This window comes from Micropterus salmoides, unplaced genomic scaffold, assembly GCF_014851395.1.
Source record: "Micropterus salmoides isolate LMB-PRFRI ecotype aquatic unplaced genomic scaffold, ASM1485139v1 Ms_hic_scaffold_21, whole genome shotgun sequence".
NCBI lineage: Eukaryota > Metazoa > Chordata > Actinopteri > Centrarchiformes > Centrarchidae > Micropterus > Micropterus salmoides.
The window spans coordinates 3387656-3407046 of record NW_024041262.1 but is presented as its reverse complement, the minus strand read 5'-3'; the positions used below and the strand labels follow the sequence as shown (position 1 = coordinate 3407046).

At 43.1% G+C, this 19391-nt stretch overlaps 1 pseudogene; it reads left to right on the top strand.

The window, feature by feature from the left end:
• The first annotated feature begins 2048 nt into the window (after positions 1–2048).
• LOC119916484 lies at positions 2049–13650 on the top strand (annotated as a pseudogene).
• The last annotated feature ends 5741 nt before the right edge of the window (positions 13651–19391 follow it).

Sequence of the window (19391 nt, the reverse complement as noted above, 5' to 3'; positions counted from 1 at the left end):
CGTTCAAAGTAAAATTCGATAAGCTGAAGTGTTGCGCTTAGAGCAGCTGACCATACACAGCTATGGCTCGGAAGTAACGGAAGAAGAAAGGTATTGCGAGGGAACGCAAAGCATTTTGCGAGGGGACGCAAAAGTATTGCGAGGTAATGCAAAAGTATTGTGAGTGAACGCAAAGTAGTCCTCAAAAAAAAATTCCTCACTGAGCCCTCGGAGCCACCGTACAGCTCTGCAGCTTCTCAAGATTAAAGCGGAGCTACTGTGATTAACACCCCCCCTGTAGCCGTAGTTCACAGTTTAGAAAATGAAAAGAAACAGGAACAGTCAATTAATTATGTTGCAGGTGGTGAAATAATGTTTTTGGGATGTGTGGCACTGCAGCTCGTATTGCATGACCTCACCTCGGGCACTAACACTGCCAGCACCATCAATGCTTTTCAGGAAACAAGCAGATACATTGTGAAATGAGTGTACCAGGTAATTTGCAGGTGAGAAGAGAGAAGGGGGAAATTATTCTCAGATACATGCATGCCTTATATTGTGTTGTCAAGGACACATAATGATACAAGTCTTGTTTTTAACATGTTGAAAAATGATTGTCATACTTCACAAACACAACTAAATGACATGGAAAATTATGGTAATTCATATCTAGATATTCTCATGAATACGAGTAGTGGATCTTATAAAAGACAAACTGTATACGAATCTCTTTCTGCTCTGGCCTAAAAAGAGACTGTTAGACTGTGTTTTTGAAAGACAAAATAACATGATTCCTCTTACCAATTAAAACTTAATGTCATAAGCATTTAAACACAACCTTTCTTAATTCAATACACCCAGAGGATTTGCTATTACAACCTCTTGTGGTCTGGTATGACCAGTTGGTTATGGAGGCTAATGTTGTGGACTCTATGGATACTACCTCCTCCAATAACACGCACTTGCCCACTGAAATTTTTATTATGCATGTAGCCGACCAATAGGACGTCGGTACCGATACGTGCGTGACGTATAAATAGCAGTGTCCCTACTGCGGGGGGGGGGCTGGACTTGTCCGGCTGGGACATTGGTCACCTCGCCCGGGCGACTCCATCCGTGGAGGTGGTGAATTCAGTGAGCAGTTCACCGTTTGCTGAAGAAAAAAGGATGAGGCAGTAGGGACACTGCTATTTATACGTCACGTATACTGATGCACGTATCGGTAGCGACATCCTATTGGTCGGCTAAATTTCAGAGGGCAAGTGCGTCCGTGCGTGTGATTGAGGAGGTACCATAGTGTCCAGTAGAGGGCAGAGCAGTGTGAAATTTAACTTGAGTTATGTTTTGTGTTGTTGTGCTGGCTTGATGTTTGGCCTTGTTAGCAAAGTCAGCCAGAGGTTACACAGACAGAGGTTTAGCTGCTAGCTATTATTATATATTATTATAAAACCTTTATTTAACCATCCAGGATACTTAAGAACAACTTAGAATTTACAAGGACGGCCTTGCAAGAAGGGATTAACCTCTTGAGTGGAGAGGAAAGTGAATACAAGCTTAGACAAACAAAAACATTCAGAGTTAAGGAACAAACAAAGCAATAATATGCAGAGATAAGACTTTGAAGAAAGAAGGTATCGGTACAGTGGGGATATAAACAATGCAGTGTAGCAGACAGAATAAATAACTTTAAGAGGGAGCGCAACAGCTTCTAGCCACTCAGTAAAGTGGCAACAGTTTTGAACAGACATAAAAACACTTAAACCTATGTGAGTATTTGGTTTTGGAACTTTTAGTTGTACATGATTAGATGACCACATAATATATACAGAGGAGAAGTGTGGTAAGAGGTTTGGTGGGTCAGACCAAGGAGGGTTTTGTAAATGAAAGTAACCCAATGTAGTTTTTGTCTAGTATGCAAGGATGGCCAGCCTATGGAGGAGTATAGATTGCAGAAATGGGTTTTGTAAGAGGCAGTGGTGGCATATCTGATGGCAGTGTGGTCCAGAACATCTAGCCGCACAAGGACACCTTTACAAGCAAGTCTGTACAGGACATCTCCATAGTCCAGCATGGGTAGTATGGTCATCTTGACAAGGGTAAGTCTGGAAGATGGAGTGAATGATGTGTGGTTGCAATACATAAAGGCAAGTCTGGATTGAAGGATACTTGTAGGATGGTGTTACATCAAGATTTGAACCATAGACTGTAATTAAAGGGATTGTGGTGGTGGAGTTTATTTTCCTTCCAAACAACATGACTTTGATTTTAGAGCTATTCATGAAAAGGTTCAGAGCAGAAAAGGCATGTTAAATGCTCTGAAAGCTTTCCTGAAGGGAGTTCAAAACAGACTCTGCAGAGGGTCCAAATGAGTATAAGTGTGTCACTGCATATAAGTGGATGGTGGTGTTTTTTGTTTTTGATACAGAGTTGTCTGTTATTTATGTCAATTGAGAAAAGAGTGGGGGCTAAGATTGAATCTTGAGGGACACATTTGGTGACAGGCAAAGGGTGAGAAACAATATGCTCTGCTTTTACACACTGTAGCCTAAGGAAGAGGTAGTTTTGGAACTAGGCAAAATACTATTCAGAGACACCAATGTCCCTAAGCCTTGATAATTCATTTGTGTAATCTAAAGTGTCAAATGCTTTTGATAGGTCTATGAAGCTCCTTTAGCACCTAAAGTTCAGTGACAGGCTCCAGGGTGAAACTGTGGGTAGATTGGGCATGACCAATAACATCTGAGGGGTTGACCTTTGACCGGGAGATGTTATATTGGACGAGATAGAAGACATCATTTGATGTTAGCAAACCTACTAGACAGAACACTCAGAGATTGGTAATGTTACTGTAAGTGCTCTTGCGTACGTTGTGTATGTTTGGCTAGCTTTCCACCCATGTTTTAAGCAACATTATGCTGCTGTTGGTGGAGAGTGGCACTGATGTGAAGCTGGAGATGGGTGACAATACCAATGTCCGAGTGTGTTATATTAGGTAATAAGCTTGCTAACATCAACTCCAGATTTCTAACTAGCAGCGGCTGATCGAGAAACATGTAACCTTTCTACCATAAAAATAACAGCTGGTGTCGAGCTGGAGATGGGTAAGCATGCAATATAACCAGGCTCAGCTACCTTAGCTAATGGCAGAGGCGAGGAGACAGAAGAGGATGTTGACAGAAAACGCTAGAAAAGAAATGACCAGGAAGTGACCAAACAAGATGCTCCTGGAAAGTTGGCTTTGTGAAATAAAAGGCACCAAAAACAGACGCTGAGCTGGCATTCTTTCTGTGTTCACAGTTGGACTATTATTACTATTAGTAATATTGCTACCTCTGATCAATATATGCTATCTCATATTGTCATGCTTGATGTTTGGCTGTGTTAGCAAAGTTGTTGACTTGATAGTTTTTCATCATGAGTAATATAATCATTACAAAAACCTGTACAGCTGTCCTTATTGATGACAGTGGTGAATTACACTGAAGCGGTACAGGCAGCAAATCACACTAAAAAACACATCTTACATAATGTTGCTTTAATAAACGAATTATTATTATTATTATTACATATTTGTTACTATAGTCTCAGGTTACAGAAGGACAATTTCTGTATTTTTAAATCCGGGCCCTATTTTCCTGTATTTAGGCTTCGAAATGACTGGTAGGTACAAACAGTTTGGAAATCTGTGTAGATGGCGTCAGCCGTGAACCGGCTACAGTGTAACTGTAATGTATTCTGCCACTGACAGACTGTTATACAGGTGTCTGACTACATCATGGAAAGGGGACCCTTGCTTTTAACCTGCTGAAAGCTTGGTCCATGGGCTGAGTTCACACCTGTGGAACTGACTTCAGTGACTTCTTGACTCAGTTTCATAACAAAACGTCTGTTAAAATTACACACTTTAAATCACACAAATGAACAAATTCATCGGTGGAGTTCCCGTGGTCCTAAAAGTATGCTTATTTGCTTTATTTTGTAGAGCGAGATGAGAGGATTGATATTGATCTGACGACATTACACCCACAGAGAGCTCACTGATTAACATGAAGCTGTCACAACCCTCCTGCTGTGACACCTGTGCGACACAATATGGGAGTGAAAGTGTTTGATTTATTTATTGCCATTGGAATGAAATGCAGTATGCTTGGTGTGTCTTGGTTTGTCTTTCTTTCTCTCTCTCTCATTCTATACTCTACAGCTCTAGAGCCTGAAATACCTGCTGAAAGCAAAAGGAGAGGGACGAGGAAGCACAAAAACCATGGGAGAGGGAAGATGTTGGGTTATTATCGTTTTTCTCGATTGCTTAAACACATTTCTTGAAATTATGCCTCTTTTTCTCTAACTCTAAACACAAATCCACAACTTCTCACCCAATTCCCCAAACATCCTATTTCCAGGTCAAAATGAAGCTCTCCGCTCAAAACCATTCAATCTTGCTGAAAAACCAAACTTTGCCCCCAGACATAAGACACAAACCCTCAAAAACACACACACTACAACAGTCTCACACACTGGTGAGATAAATTAAATACCACAGTACTACTGGATATTTATAATGTTGCTTGTGGTTCTCCCCCTCAAAAACCTTTTCACATGATGAACACAATAAAAAAAATAACAATTGTAAACATGTGCACATTTTTCATTCCTTAATATACTATACAGTTCAGCACACAAATTATTCTGCCCCAGCCTCCTGCCTTTGGTCTGGTACAGGCCAGAGATTCTTGTTCTCCACCTCCTCCTCCTCTCCCTGCTCCTCTTCCCTCTACCTCCTCCACATTCTCCTCCTCCTCCCCTCCCTCCCTCCCTCCTCGGACCTCCTCCTGCTACGCCTCCTCCTCCTCATCTTCCTCCTATCCCATCTCCTACTCCAACTCCTACTGTTCCTCTTCCTTCACCTCTTATTCCTCTCCATACTGCTCTTCCTCCTCCTCTTCTTCCTCCTCCTCCTCTCTGGTGTCCTCTTCCTCTTCCTTCAGATTTCTCTTGATCCATTGCTCCAAAACTGAACTGACTCTGGCCCCTTTATCTATCTACTGAAGGTTCTGATTGGTGCGTTATCAGTATGTTAGTATTTTTTCAATGACCACATGGTGTAGGCAATGAGAAATTAAGGGATTTGTGTGTAGAGTTTAGAGAAATGGGTGTGCTTTTTGAAAAATGGAGTTCTGGTTTTGAAATTTCAATTCAAAAGCCTGGTTATAGTGTTCAAGCAATTGAGGAAAAACTCTAACATGCATTAGTGGGATTTGAATGCATACAGATAGAGGGGAGTAGAGAGGATCTCAGTGTATCAAGTCTTGAAGCAGTCTAGGCAACATAACTAAGGGATGGTTCAGGGCTCACTTGAGCCAGCCCTAACTCTGAGCCTGATCAAAAAGGAAAGTCTTAAACCTACTCTTAAATGGGGAGATGGTGTCTGCCTCCCAAACCCAAACTGGGACTTGATTCCACAGGAGAGGAGCTTGAGGTTCTGGTTCTCCCATTCTCTTCCTCCTTTACTTTGGGCAATTACTTAATCCCAATCTGGAGGGTGCAAGCCACCATTTTCTGGCAAATAACCATGTCCACAGATCCTCAGACATGGAGGTGTGCTTCACACTCGACTGCAAACCACCCCAGCGCGTCAAAGGTCATGGTCGCATCATCTGCAAAGGGCAGAGAATATGGACTTAGCTCTTACTTTGATTACATAAGGACCAGTTGGCTTTTAGCAACAAATGACATACAGCATGTTAATTAATGAACTTTAGAGGTATTAGGAAAAGTATTTTAAAACTTTGGACAGAGTCAGGATATCTGTTCTTTCCTGCTTCCACTCTTTATGCTAAACTAGGCTCACCACATCCTGACTCCAGCTCTGTACTTCAAAACATGATACCAATCTCAAACATAAAATTGGTATTAATTGGTAAAAATGATGTTTTCATTTGCTTTCAAGCTGATGTTAAATTAAGTGAAGATTGTTAATTTGTCTATAGAACATAGAAAAGATATAAATACAGGTATGTGTAGGTATGATGCAAATTAGCGACAACAGGCATAAACAAGAAGCCAGGGCTTGCAAAAGGTTCCTAGGTACGTATCGAATATGCACCAACAGGCATTGGGGGAATCCAATCCAGCACTATCTTGGCTTGCAGTCTGCAAGGAAGAGGTATGATGCGAATTTGCGACAATCGGCATCAAGGGGTTAATGCATTCTGTCACATCAGTGAGGGAGAGTAGCAACAACAAAAGGACCCAAATGCAGACAGATGAGGCAGCAGGTTAATTTCAGTGATTTATTAATAAATGCAGGTTTAGGTATAGGTAGGCAGACATGCAGGTTCCTGTACAAGTAGGAGACAGGCGGCTTGAAAGCAAAGCATGAGGTACATGGCAACCATTTACAATCAGGCAGGGAAAGAATGGAACTGGGCCAGTATTTGAACTAAGAGGTGAGGAGGTGGGCAGAGAAGGCCAGGCCAAAGTCTGAGGGCATCAACTGGACAGATGGAAAATGGCAGTGAAGGGGCTTGGGAAATAGGGAATGTGGCTGGAGTAGAGTGACAGAGAGCCAGATTGCGACACATATTCACCAGAATGTCCAACAACTCCTCAAGGTGTAGTGTCTTTTGTATGAAACTTCCATTATCATTAAAATTATTGTCATCGCTCCTCAAATTTAAAACATCAAAGGGACTATGATTGCAAAAAAATGATCTGTTACCTATCTTTACCACACATCAGAAATGATCTCCAAAGACAGAAACAACAAAGAACTCCCTTTATATATGACAAACAATCTCCCCTGGATATGGTTTCAGATTGCCGAAAGACCAGCAAATAATCTGTTCGCTAACCACGGGCATGTTAGCTTTGCCTGTGTGCTCAAGGATTGATAAAGCGGGAGGGTGCTGTTTTGAAAATGAGCTCCTCTGAAGTAGTCTAATCATCTGGTCAGCGAGGCAGACAGGTGTCCCGGTGGTGACAGCCATAGGAAAGATATGTTTGCTTTTGTTTTTGTTTAATGGTAGCGATTACTCGCCAAACTGCACAGAGGCGGAGGGTGAAAAAGGAAATGTTTGTTTCACTTCAGACATGTCATTGTGAGGGAAGAACACTAAGATAAAGCCTTTAAGACCGCAGTGTCTATTTCATCAACTGGAGGTTTTATTCAAGGAGAACAGCCTGCAGGCATTATCAATTTTCATGTTGAGGGTCTACAAAGACAGCTGGTTTGCTTTAAAGGTGATACTTATCAGTCTTGTCATCAGCATGTCGAGCAGGAGATTGGGATCTTTATTGATCTGAGTCAGCCAAGTCACTTTGGCCTGTCATTTGCTGAGATCTCATTGTCAAATCAGCCAATGGAACATCTTCTGTCAAGTTAGTTTGTACTCCGTGATACCAGAAAGTGCTTTGAGTCATAAGGGGATTTGTAGATATTAGATAAGGTTCTTCCTCAGGCAGTCAATTAATTTGGGTTCAGGATATGCAAACATCTCTAGGGATTTGAGTGTACCATTGGATACTCACACTGCTTAAATCAGTCTGTAAATGCAGACATTTTGTTTTTGGGGTAATACACTTTTTAACATACCTTGTCTCCATCCGTTAATAATTTCCTATATTTCCCAGGACACCTTGTAACAGCTCCAGTCAGTGTGTCTGGATTTGGTGAGTTAAACTGTTGTATGGAGAGCCTCCTGTGTAGACACACTGCTAATGGTTGACCAAGAAGCATCTCTGTCTTCTAGAGATGACATCCAGTACATACTTACATCAGCAAATAAGTTTTGGAGGAAACGTAATGGCACTCATTTTATTTAAATTTTTTTCAACATAATGATAATGTGTGTTCTGTGTTAACATTCAACCAAAACCACAATCTTTCCCTAAGCTTAACCTGATCCTGACCACACATGGTATGTCAACCCCTGAGCTCTAGCAATAATGTCCTGCACTCATCATCTTTTCCAAGCACTTTCCTATGACTTCCATAAAATATTGAATGCTTACTTCACTAAAATGAACAATGTGTCCAAAAGTGAACGCAATCCAGCAGCAGCATTTTTTTCTTAGCGTAGTTGGGAAAATACTATTTCAATAGAATGTCTAGGAGACAAGTTTGAAAATAGCAGTATTTTAATCCTCACATGACCAACTCTGTATTCTACCATACTGATGTCATTTATGCTTGAAAGCTGTAAAAATGGGAATCTTTCCCAAATCTACCAAGCATCCTATTTAATGTGAGTGTAGCATAACCCTCTGTGCATTTATGTACCATGTCACCTTCAAGTTCCAAGTTTGCCCCCTTTTCCCGTTGGTCCACTTTCTGCTTATCACGGTGCAACATGGTAGCTCTACAAAGAAGCTCTTGCGGTTTGGACTGACATATAATCTAGACTAGAGTGTGCCATCTGGTGGACATCACATCTGTGTTAGGTATCACCTGTAGGCCCTACCTAAATTTGTTAGTGATATACCGAAATTAGAACCAAATTTTATTTTAATATATAAATATAAAAACCCAAATATCAGCTTTGATTATTTGTCTTCATTCTTTCTTTATAACATCATAGCCAAATAATTTCATACTAGAACAAAAAAGGCATTTGGACTTCATTTGCATCAATGCTCCTTAAATGTCAGAATTTAAAACTCTAACCTTAAGGCCTTTCCAGCCTCTCAAAGGGCTTTTCCTCTCTCCTTCCATTACAGGTGGCTCAGATCCATCCTCTTGTGTGATAGCTCCTAAATAGCTTGGCAGCAAAAGAGCAGACAGTTTTGTGAGAATGACAAAATCACAAGGAGCACCTTAAAGTCAGTGTGTAAATGTCTGCTCAAGTAATCCTCTTAAATTTACCCCCCTCCCCACTTAAACATAAGAATATAAGTCAGTCCACACCACAAAGTCTGTCTCTGTTCCTTCTCCCATTTATCTATCATGGCTGTTAAGCTTAATGTGAGCACTTGAGGAAATGACAGGGAGGATCAGTGTCAATAAGACACCTGGAGAATAGATCTGTCGTGAGGGTGAATGGGTGATGCATGTGTGTCTGTGGATGCTTGGTTTGTTCAGATCAGCATGTAGCCAGAAGCTAATATTGTGTATGGGGATCCGAAGGAATTTTTGACACAATTAACAACAGCATAAATAATACTTATAATTTGGTTTACCAGTCCTTATGAAGAGCAAGAAAGTCTCCTGAAAGTGCATTAACCTCTTGATATCTATGAAGATTCTCAGTCATCCAGGTCATAGTTATCCAACGAAGGTTAAAGTCAAGGGCAACTGGACTTGGTTAAAGATACTGGAAGATGTTTCGTCCCTCATCCAAAGGACTTCTTCAGTTCTGACTGACTGGCAGGGAAACTCAGCTATTTAATCTCACCTTAAATAGCACCTCACCTTTCTTGGCCTTCCTGGACTGCGCTGTACACATTGAAGAGGACAGGAGCCTGCAGATTAGTGTTTACAGAAAACCCACACACACAGACCAATACCTACTCTTCGATTCACACCACCCACTGGAGCACAAGCTAGGGGTCATGAGAACACTGCACCACAGAGCGGAAAACATACCAACAAGAACTGAAGAAGTCCTTTGGATGAGGGACGAAACGTCTTCCAGTATCTTCAACCAAGTCCAGTTGCCCTTAACTTTAACCTTCGTTGGATACATTAACCTCTTGGTACCCGATACCGGGCAGGTAATCGATTTTCGCTGTTCTACCTGTTTTCTGTCCAAAAACAGCAGTCTTTTGTGTCAACAGAGACAGTCTGGCGGGCCACCATCTTGGTGAGGTCGGCTGAGCTGATGAGTTTCCTTTCTGTTGTCAGACTGAAGTAGAGAAGAAGAGTTTGCTTTGGCGGAGGCGGTTTTTATCGGCCTCTGCTGGTGACCCGTAGGAGTTACACAGACATGCAGGATATCAATCAATTCGTCTCTTCAATACGAAGAGAAAGAGCCCAGTCCTTACAGTCCTGTAGGATGCTGTTCTCAAGCTGTGGCCTGTAAAGCATGGGAGTGCTTTTGGTCATAGGAATATTGACTGTTCTTATCAATATTTCAACGTTTTGGAAGCTTTGTTATTTGGAATGTGGTTGTATGGAGAGAAATAATGTTTTGAAGATAACTCCCAATAAAAGTGAACATATAAACAGTAAATATGGCCAAAACATGGACATTCGCCTGGTATATTTTTGAAAGATTGTGTAATAATTTTACAAATTTACAATGGATTTATATTCTTTAGCTTCTGACCTTTCAAAGGAGACCAGAATTATGTATCTAGGCCTAATGGTTGAGGAGAAATTACTGATTTATTTTGGGTATGTTAGGTGTTTTTCCTGGAAATAGGTGCCAGGTTAACAGAACACACCCACTGCATATTAATAAACAAGCCATACTAACCAGTACTTGAAGTGGAAAAAAAATAGGTACCAGTACTCTCCATTCACGTGTTCATAGTTTGATTAGGGCTAATGTTAGTGTATTTATTATAATTTCAGAAATAGAATAGACTAATATAGCTTACCACTAGTAGGCTACAATAAAAACAAAACAGGTTTTTCATTTTGGTTGTTGTTTTTATATATGAAATTATTGTGCAAGAATTATGCTCTACATCAGACCTGGGCAAACTACGGCCCGCGGGCCACATCCGGCCCTTTGTACGTCCCTGTCCGGCCCGCGAGATGCCAATCATAAATTACAACATAAATTAAACTAATATATGTCGTGCGTGCAATACAACTGTGGCCCTTTTATTTTGAAAGCGCTACGTTTGTGTTTGCGTCTTCCGTGTGTACGCACAGCTCCCGCGCACACGCGCGTAGGTGAACAGGGACAAGTGATGCTAGCCAGATTACCCCAAGATGTCAGCTCACGCTAAGAAAAGAAAAGTTGATAAGGAATGCCACGTTTTCAACAAGACATGGACTGCCAAGTATTTCTTTACAGAAATTAAAGGTAATGCTGTGTGCTTAATTTGTGGTACACAGGTCGCTGTGTTGAAAGATTATAATTTGAATCGCCACTACACCACCAAGCATTAGGAGAAATACAGAAATTTGACTGACGAAGAGCGCGCAAAGGAGTCTGATGCGTTGCTAGCAAAACTGAAAACCCAACAAGGCCTTTTTACCAAACTTCACACCCCCAGAGATGCAGCCGTCAGGACAAGTTATGTAATTTCTCACAAAATCGCCAGAAAAAGTAAGGTGTTTTCTGACGGCGAGTTCATTAAGGAGTGCTTATTGGAATCTGTTGCACTCATATGTCCGAAGAAAAAGGCCGCGTTTGAGAACGTGTCACTCTCCCAACGCACCGTAACGAGGCGGGTTAAGGATATCGCTGGGAACTTGGAGCTTCAGCTGAAGAACAGAGCGGACGACTTTGACTGTTTTTCTCTGGCTTTGGATGAGAGCTGCGATGTACGTGACACCGCCCAGCTCCTCATCTTCTTACGTGGGATAACTGCAGACTTTAAAGTCACGGAGGAGCTGGCGGCCATGCAGTCAATAAAAGGCACAACCACTGGTAATGACTTGTTCACAGAGGTAAATGCATGTTTGGACATGTTAGGACTGAAATGGGACAAGCTGGTAGGTGTGACAACAGACGGTTGTCCAAATCTGACAGGGAAAAATGTTGGACTTTTAAAGAGAATGCAGGATAAAGTGACAGAAATTAACCCTGTGCAGAAGTTGACATTTTTGCATTGTATTATACATCAGGAAGTGTTGTGTAAGACAGTGTTAAAAATGAACCATGTTGTTGATGCTGTAACTAAAACAGTTAACTTCATCAGAGGGAGAGCATTAAATCACAGGCAATTTGTTGCACTTTTGGAGGAAAATGAGCTTGAACATGGTGACATAAGCTATCACTGCACCGTCAGGTGGCTCAGCCTAGGCAAAGTGCTGAAAAGTGTCTGGGATCTGAGAGACCAGATTCAGGATTTCTGTGTGAAGAAAGAACATGACGTCCCAGAGCTTTCAGATGAAGACTGGGTGGCAGACCTCGGATTTGCTGTGGATGTGACTGCACTCATGAACGAACTAAATGTCAAACTGCAGTGCAAGGGCCTTTTTGTGCATTAGATGTACAGTGCAGTGAAGGCTTTCATGAGAAAGTTGCAGCTTCTCTCAAGCCAAGTGAAGGACAACATTCTGACCCACCTGCCAACACTAAAGGAAGCCACAAGATCAGCCGATCACCTCCACAAGTACTCAACCATGTTAGAAGCACTGCATGGAGAGTTTTCAAGGCGATTTCAAGATTTCAAAACTCTTGAGAGTGAAATGCACATGGTGTCTTCTCCCTTCAACTGCAATGTGGATAATGCACCAAGTGATGTCCAGATGGAACTCATTGACCTGCAGTCTGACATGCTTCTGGCAGAGCACTTCAGGTCAGTCTCACTGCTGGACTTTTACTCCTCCCTCAAAGAGGAGAACTTTCCACACCTGAGGAGGCATGCTCAGAGGATTCTTGTCCTGTTTGGATCTACCTACAGTATGTATGTGAACAGACATTCTCAGTGATGAAGTTCAACAAATCCAAACACAGATCCTCTATCACTGATGACCACCTCTCAGCTGTCCTTCGCATAGCCACCTCAGACATTCAGCCAGATTTCAATGCACTTGTTCAAGCCCAGAACAGACTGGATTATTCTCACTGAAGAGGTAAAATGAGGTGGAAAACATTACAAGTTTTTGTTTGTTGTATTGCTGTATTCCTATAAACTTGTTCAGCTGTTTGTTGTTTTTCATTGTTTGTGGAGATGAATAAATTAAGTTCAAGTTATTGTTGGTGTGGCCCTCTGACACAATTCAGGTTTCTCATGTGGCCCCTTGTAAAACTTAATTGCCCACCTCTGCTCTACATGGTGGTCAGTCTCTGATTTGTTATTGCTAAGTGTTAACTTGAGATAATCATAACTATTCATGCAGAACAACATTTCCAGCGTTAGCTGATTGCTGTCAACAAGGCCGTCACTTTGAAAAGTGGTGGGTGTTGTGGTTGCAGCCCAGTTGACGGTGAGTGTCCTGTTTATTTCTCCTTTTTTTTGCTTGTGATTCTGTTTTCCCCTGGTTATTTCCAGTACTCTGCCTGCCTCCCTGTGTCTCCTCCCCTGCGTGTGCTCTCTCTCTCTCCCTCCGCTCCTGAGCCCACCTGCATCTCGTCAGCCACCTCCTTTGCCTGCCATACTTCCCTGCAATCAACCTCATCCCTGCCTGCATATCAACTCCGGTTCTCCACTCCATTGCGGCTCGTTGCTCCTTATCCGGTACCACTTCACCACTCAAGCTCTTGCTTATTCTGCGTCAGTTCTGTTTCCCTGTGCTTTATTCCTACAGTGTCTAACCCTGTCTGTCTGTCAGTCTCCCCTCAAGGGTCCACTCACCTCCATCCTCTGTTCCATCTGCTGGGCTCGCCACCCTGCCCTCTCTCCTCGGACCTCTTCCACGGCGTCCTCCCGGCTCCTCCCCGTGCCTCCTTGCTTCCTCGGTCCCCAGTGCCCCCAGCTCCCTTGTCTCAGTCTTCTCGGTTCCCCGTGCCCGTGTTTCCCCCGGCGTCCGCCTCTACCTCACCTCCACTCCCTTTACCCCTTTTCCCCCTCAATAAAGCCTGTTCTTCCCTGTGGCTGTCCACCTTTTACTGATGTTTTTGTCTGCCGCTTAGAAATTTTATCTGCGTCTAATAGACAAACTTAGTGATTCTTGCAACAACAACGGAGTTATCTCCTGTGGTCCAGCCGAAGTGCTGCTGGCAAGCTTATCCAGGGTCGGCTCGCGGGGGCAGCAGCTCCAGTAGGGGACCCCAAACTTCTCTTTCCCGAGCCACATTAACCAGCTGTGACTGGGGGATCCCGAGGCGTTCCCAGGCTACTGTGGAGATATAATCTCTCCACCTAGTCCTGGGTCACCCCCGAGGCCTCCTCCCAGCTGGACGTGCCTGGAACACCTCCCTAGGGAGGCGTCATGACCATAGGTGAGGGTAGGAACGAAAACAGACCGGTAGATCGAGAGCTTTGTCTTACGGCTCAGCTCTCTTTTCATCACAACGGTGCGGTAAAGCGAGTGCAATACCACCCCTGCTGCTCCGATTCTCCGGCCAATCTCCTGCTCCAATCTCCCCTCACTCGTGAACAAGACCCCAAGGTACTTGAACTCCTTCACTTGGGGTAAGGACTCATTCCCTACCTGGAGTTGTCTCTCCACTCTGGGCAGATCTCATCAATCCCTGGGGCTTTGCCACTGTATAGTTGTTTGACTACCTCAGTGACTTTCACCAGGGAAATTGACAAGAAACCCCTATCAGCCTCCAGCTCTGCCTCTACTAGAGAGGGCATGTCAGTCAGATTTAGGAGTTCCTCAAAGTGTTCCTTCCACCTCCCAATTACCTCCCCAGTTGAGGTCAACAGGGTCCCATCCTTACTGTACACAGCTTGGACGGTTCCCCGCTTCCCCCTCCTGAGGTGGCGGACTGTTCTCCAGAAGCACTTTGGTGCCAACCGAAAGTCCTTCTCCATGTCTCCTCCGAACTTCTCCCACACCCACACCTTCGGGCCTGTCGGTACCTTGCAGCCGCCTCCAGAGTCCTCCGAGACAACAAATCCCGGAAGGCCTCCTTCTTCAGCCTGATGGCTTCCCTGACCACCGGTGTCCACCACGGTGTTGAAGGGTTACCGCCCCTTGAGGCACCATAGACCTGACCCAACTCACCACCAGATGGTGATCAGTTGACAGCTCCGCCCCTCTCTTCACCCAAGTGTCCGAAATATGCAGCCTCAAATCAGATGAAGCGATTACAATATCGATCTTCGGCCTAGGGTGCTCTGGTACCATGTACACTTATGAGCATCCTTATGTCCGAACATGGTGTTCGTTATAGACAATCCATGACTAGCACAGAAGTCTAAAAACAAACACCCACTCAGGTTCAGATCAGATCCTCCTGATCACGCCTTTCTGGGTATCTCCATCACTGTCCACATGCGTGTTCATCTCTCCGGGACCATCACCTTATCGTAGTGGAGAGGTTTGCGTGCCCAGGTGAGCCTGGAGTGTCGTGTAAAAATTCAAGACTTGGGCCAGATAAGAAAGCTTGAACTTTTACCAACATTTTTATTATCAACAAAAACAGACACCAATTACAATACAAAAGTTCCACCGGAGTGTGTCAGAGATCAGTGCAAAATAGAGCCCCATTCTGTTACCAGAACGGAGACCCGAGTCGACATGAAAACCATGTAACGACTGACTTTCACCTCCTTTTGGACCTCCTTTTATAGCTCTGTTTCTTGGCTTCACATCATCTCTTGGCTCTCTTTCCTACTGCAACTGAGTCTGGGAAAGTCCAAGATTTTCACGTGCCTAAGCATTTGGTGGGAAATTCGCATGCACTCCACTTGAACATGCCATTTCTTCCATAACCTGACTTTTATGGAATAAACTGGTGTTGTTTGTGCTCTGTGCCAGAAACAGGACATTCTTACTGTGATGGACTATACTGATGTATGTTTTGTAATACAAATTTCACAAAATCTGCTTCTATATTTTCCTTTGTAAGTGTTTTTGATATTACTATCTTACTGTGCTCCCTCCCTTTTCTCCCATAGCACACGAACTTGCTCACACACACACACACGTGCTACTGCTGAGCCTGGGCAGTTAGATACAGAAAGGAGCACACTCACTCAGAGCTATAGAGTTCCAACACTGTGATCCTAACTTTACACTATAAAATAACACTTTAAATGATGACAATGTAGACCACCATTGCTCTAGTAATTAATGATAACAATTTAGGCTATAATGCTCCAAAATAATTCACAACAGGAGGCTGTGTTGTCTGGAGCCTAGTGCTCCTGGTAGGGTCTCCCAAGGCAAAGTGGTTCCAGGTGAGGGGCCAGACTGAGAATGGTTCATAAAGACCCCGACTGCTTACAATTTACCCGCCTTTGGTGGGGCTAATTTCAGACCTTGCCACTGGGTATTCTCTCCCTTGGATGGTCAGACTAGATGAAGAAAATGCTCAGTTGCCAAGGTGTTGAAAGTGTTAACAATTTCAATAACAATTTCACAGGGAGTCTCAGGCTCTGCACTCTCCTAGCTCATATCCTAACACAAAGACTGCTGTTACAGGATTACTGTGTCTCAACCTTGTAGCCTTACTATAGGGATCCCGCAGGGTTCTGATCTGTGTTCTCTCCTCTTTTCTCTGTTATTGACACACATGGCTTTTCCTCAGTCTGAAAACCCAGATGACTGCCCAAATTTTACTTGTCTGGTTGACATCTCAGTGGATGTCTGCACACCACCTGGACCTCAACCTTGACAAAACCGAGCTGCTCTATCTTCCACAGATGGCATCGCCCATCCACCTCTCCATTACCATTGAGAACTTCATGGTGTCCCCATCTCAGACTTCAAAGATTCTGAGTGTGACAGTGGATGACCAGCTGATATTCGCAGCCAGCAAAACTGCAATAACCCACTCCAGCAGATTAATTCCCATTAATTTAACATTAGGAGGACACATCCATTCTTCACCCAGGACTCGGCACAGATTCTGTTCAAGGCTTTTGTCACCTCGCGCCTAGACTACAGCAACTTACTCTTGGCTGGTTTGCCTGCATGCTCCATCTGACCTCTGCAGCTCATCAAGAATGCAGTAGTCTGACTTGTCTTCAACCTACATAAGTTCTTATACAATACACTGCTCCTCCACACCCTGCACTGGCTACCTCTGACTGCTCAAATCCAATTCAAGAACCTGGTACTTGCCTACTATGCTGCAAATGGCTCAGGCCCATCCTTATCATACATTTCACCAAGCCAGTCCACTATGCTCTGCTACTGCTGGATTGCTTGAGACTCCCTCACCATGATGGGGGCTCATCTAATTTGACGCAACGTTACAGATTTAATAGGCTGGTTTGCTTGCCTCTTTAATGATGTTCCGACCCTAACCACAATCTTCAAACATTACATTGATGTTGAGGATTCAGGGAACACCATCCCAACCATGTTAACCATGAGTATTGATGAAAATTGTTGATTGCCTTTAATTTTGATATTCTCCAGACCATTACTTGCAGTACCTAGTAGGGCTGACCCCTAATAGTCGAAGATTCGATGCTTCGATGGGCGGAGCCTGATTCGACTGTCAATCTCACAGACGAAGCTTATCAGCGAAACAAAGATCATGCCATTTTGGCCATATGGGGGTGCTCAACGTCTGATTTTACATAGAACTAGTTCTCTCCCAATAGGTTAATATACAGCCTATTACAAGATACATTTCAACGTTTGATGCTGTAAATAAACATGTAAAAAGATAAAAACTTTTAATAAATGTAAATAATGTGTAAATAAATCCAAAATTGTAACCCTAACCCTGGGTCATCAGTGCACATGTGTAGGCATAGCGTGTATAGTAGCAAAAGAGGAACACTTTCTGAAGAGACGAGAAGAGGCCCAGATTCATTGGTGTTGTGCCAAGTTTACCTCGTGGGACTTTCAGATAATTTATCACCGTTGATGAACCACACAAAGAATGTTCGTTGCGAATATCATTTTTAAATAGCTGGCTACTTGAAATAGAACCATAAGGAACCGCAACGTGCATGCAGTTTTCAGCAGCACGGAATGCAGGCAACTCTGCACAAGACCAGTGAGAGAGAGAGAGAAAAAAAAGGGTGTTCAAAAAGCCTCAGTTTAGCTGGAAATTTACAGTGTAAGTTGAATGAACAGAGACTGCAGCTTCTCAAGATTAAAGCAGAGCTACCATGTGTAACACCCCCCCGCCCCCAGCTCGCAATCACCATGCACAAGAACACACGTGATTCGACTATCAGTCGACTATAGGCAGGACTTGACGATTCTGATTAGACTATTCGACTTTACTATGTAAATCCTAAGTCAGGGACAGCCCTAGTCTATAGTTATTGGTTTGCCAATAACTGTGGACTAGGGCTGCCCCAGCCGGGTTTCAATGGTTGGTATAGGCTACACCACCACCTAGGAGGAGCACATGGAGATTCTTGAACCCGACACACTCAAAACATCACACACGTTGAACTTAGCAGAATGCAAATTTGGAAAATTCACCATCACTTACTGAGGGAGGCAGGTGGGCCAAGGTCAAGTGCACCACGTCAATTCACATCTCTTTACCAAAGGGAAAGGTGTTTCGTATGGACACCTTAGTGCCAATATGCCTTTGAGAGTCCCTTTAAACTAGAGCTTCATGCCAGCACTCTTGAAGGGTGCTCGAGTTTTGTTATTTCTCATATACGTAAGTTCAACAAACATTTAACCAGATACACCATTATTGAAAATGATACCGTTGCTTTGCATTTGGAATGTAAGCATTTTGCAAATTTGCCACAACAAAGGTTCAGAAAATGTAGTGGAAGATACCCTGTCTAGAGTCTAACTTTGACATTTTGTAAGTTTTATAATTGGATTTTGTTTGTGTCACTGATGTGTGGTGCCCTGAGTGAGATTGGTCTCAGCTGCCACGTCACTCCCCATCCCACTTCCTGCCTGAAATCTTGACAATCATGATTGGAACAGCACCAGGTCCAGCTTTCTAATCCTGTTATTCTGGGGACATAAAAATTATAATATCTCTCTCTTACTTGTCAGTCTGGGTGTCTATGATTTCATGTGAACAGCACGCCACTGTGCCTCTTGGTTTTGGTTGAGGCTGATAGTTATTATTGCCTGTGCAGGCTTTTGTGTTTGTAAAATTGAGGCATTACCTGGGGACTGGGTCAGGTAATTTGAATAGTATAGTTTTTTGTTTGGTTTGGTTTGATTTTGGTTTATGCCCTATCCTGTGTGTGTTGTTCACTGTCTGAGTGTTTTTTGGTTTAAGGAAATAAATCCTAGATCTGCATCCGAGATTCTAGTGTCTGCATCTGGGCCCTAAACTTTATTTTCCTGCTTTGGTTCTTGGCCTGAACATGACAGTTTGATTAGTGAAAGCATGAATGCACACATGCATACATACAGGTCCAGAGACACTAGAAGCATGGGTGTTGTTCTGATTGTTGATTAGTTAGTTGAGGTTTTATTTCCATTCTGTTTCTTTTATTTAGTTAGTTTGCATTTGCAAAAGCTGTGGTTTTGTTTTTTTGCACTTTCTGGATCCATCCATAATGAACACTTTAGTGTTATCACCAAAATTTGAACAAGCCTGTAACCAAGTGTCATACTCAATGGCAATGCCTCATTCCCATTTGCTTACATGTTAATTATCTGACAAATTCTAATATTCAAGATGACTGTGATAGATTACAAAGTTGGTCTGTCAAACAATGCAGATGGTTACAATGTCAGATGAACTAACTTGCATAGGGCATGCATATATGTGCAAAGAACATAAAGCACA